Source organism: Palaemon carinicauda, chromosome 10 (assembly GCF_036898095.1).
Source record: "Palaemon carinicauda isolate YSFRI2023 chromosome 10, ASM3689809v2, whole genome shotgun sequence".
Lineage (NCBI taxonomy): Eukaryota > Metazoa > Arthropoda > Malacostraca > Decapoda > Palaemonidae > Palaemon > Palaemon carinicauda.
Genome location: NC_090734.1, coordinates 65,875,862 through 65,878,361, shown reverse-complemented (window position 1 = coordinate 65,878,361; position 2,500 = coordinate 65,875,862). Strand labels below are relative to the sequence as shown.

The window sequence follows — 2,500 nt, the reverse complement described above, 5'->3', positions numbered from 1 at the left end:
TTTATCATGATCATCTCCTCCTACGCCTATTGACGCAAAGGGCCTTGGTTAGATTCTCCAGTCGTCTCTATATTGAGCTTTTATATCAATACTTCTCCATTCATCATATCGTACTTCACGTTTCATAGTCCTCAGCCATGTAGGCCTGGGTTTTCCAACTCTTCTAGTGCCTTGTGGAGCCCAGTTGAAAGTTTGGTGAACTGATCTCTCCGGGGGAATGCAAAAAGCATGCCAAACCTATCTACATCTACCCCTCACCATGATCACATCAACAGGTGGCAATCGGGTAATCTCTCTTTTAGTTTAGTTTCTAATCCCGTCCTACCATTTAACTCCCAAAATTCATCTGAGGGCTTTGTCCTCAAATCTACAAAATCTGCTGGATATTGTTTCATTGTCATACCACGATTCATGTCCAAACAGTAACACCGATCTCACTAAATTGATATAGCCTGATTTTTATATATAATTTTGGGCGATTTGATTTCCAAATTTTACTTAACCTAGTCATTGAATGATTTGCTTTTTATAATCTTTCATTAAACTCAAACTCTAAAGATCCTTTAATCCTTTCTCCTTCCAATGATATTTCATCTTCCATCGCATATTCCGTTCTCATCATCTCTGTCTTCTATTAATCTTGAGTCCAACCTCATGTGATATTTCATGCATTCTGGTAAGTAGGCTTTGTAGGTCCTGTGGTGTTCTGCTAATAAGAACGGCGTAATCAGCATTCTCTAGGTCAGCTAATTTCCTGTTCCTAATCCAGTCCAATCCTTCTCCACTATCCACAACTGTTCTATGCATTACAAAATCCACAAGGAGGATAAGCAACATAGGAGACAATACATTCCCTTCAAATACTCCACTGTTTATTGGTTTTTTATTTGATAGGACCCCACTAACAATAACTTTGTACTTGCTATGCTCATGAACAAACTTGATTAAATTTACATATTTAAGAGGAACTTCATAATAAAGCAGGACTCTTCACAAAATTGGCCGCTGCACACTATCAAAGATTTTTCATAGCCCAGATATGCCATCAAATATGGATTTCTATATCATACAGATTGCTGTACCACATATCTTAAAAGTGAAAATTTGGTCAGTACAACTTCTACCTTTTCTAAATCCTGCTTGTTCATCTCTGTTTTTCATCAATCTTTCTCTCTAATCACTTCAGAATGAGAATAATATGTAATTCCATTACAACTATCGTAAGTGTGATGGATGCCTCCTCTGTAATTATTGCAATTAGTCATATCTCCTTTTTTGCCATTTTCAGCAATATTCATATCCCCCATTCATCAAATTTTGCTTCTTCACATAACATTCTAAAAAAAATAATCTTGTAAATATTCTGGGAGTCACTTAATTTTCGGTCAATATCATCTCAGCAGTTATTCTATCATATCCAGGAGCTTTCCATCTCTTTATATTTTTAATGATAGCTTCTTCTTCAAACACACTGAATTCGTTCATGGGCACATCAAGGTCATCCTCAGCTTCAGGTATATCAAATCAAATTATTTCCTTGTCATTTTCCTTTTCCATAGACTGACTAAATCCATAAAGGATTCATTGGCTAAATTCAACAAAGGATAGCCAGTTCCTTGTGATGTACAATGCCTATAAAAATAGGCAAGTCACCCATATCAGTCCATGCTAATTTCAGTAAGATCATCCATCAGGCATCAAGAGTAAAGCCGCCAATACATCTTGTCTATCCCTTTAAACCCAATCCGTCATCTTGCTGCCAGTGAATTCATCAATATTTAGGGGGGCATTTCTTCCACACCCAAAGTTCTCGTTTCTTCAAGTTGCTTATTCACTTACATACCCGTTGACAAATATGTATTACTAAGATATACCGCCTAGCACGGTAATATACCGCCTAGCACGGTAATATACCGCCTAGCGTGTTATATAACATAAATCTATTCATATATATATATATATATATATATATATATATATATATATATATATATATATATATATATATATATATATATATATATAAGAGGGTGATCAAAAAGTTCGGTAAATGTGTGAATATTTATTGAATTACGAACATTACCATGTTTTGTCACTAATCTCCTTCAAAGTACTCTCCTTCAGCACATACACACTCACTTCACCGTGCCTGCCACTTTTGAAAACATTCCTGGAAGTCCTCTTTCTTCAATAACTTTATTTGCTTTGTCATGTTCGATTTGATGTCTTCAATGGTGTCAAATCGTTTCCCTTTCATCTTCGATTTCCTTTTTGGGAATAGCCAGAAGTCACATGGTGCCAAGTTGGGAGTATACGGCGGATGTGGAACTGCAGTGAGATTCTTTCCAGCCATGAACTGCCGAACAAGCAGTGACGTGTGAGAGGGCGCATTGTCTTGATGCAGCAGCCAGCCATTCCTCCATTTTTCCGCCCTTTTATGTCTAATGGATTCTCGCAGGCGTTTCAGAACTTCCACGTAGAAAATAGCATTGACGGCGCA

At 36.9% G+C, this 2,500-nt stretch overlaps 1 protein-coding gene across 2 annotated transcripts in view; it reads left to right on the top strand.

Annotated features, from left to right (window-relative positions):
• The window catches only part of LOC137648409 (uncharacterized), a 45,430-nt gene that overhangs the window by 24,940 nt on the left and 17,990 nt on the right, over window positions 1-2,500 (top strand). The gene's annotated exons all lie outside the window — the stretch shown is intronic.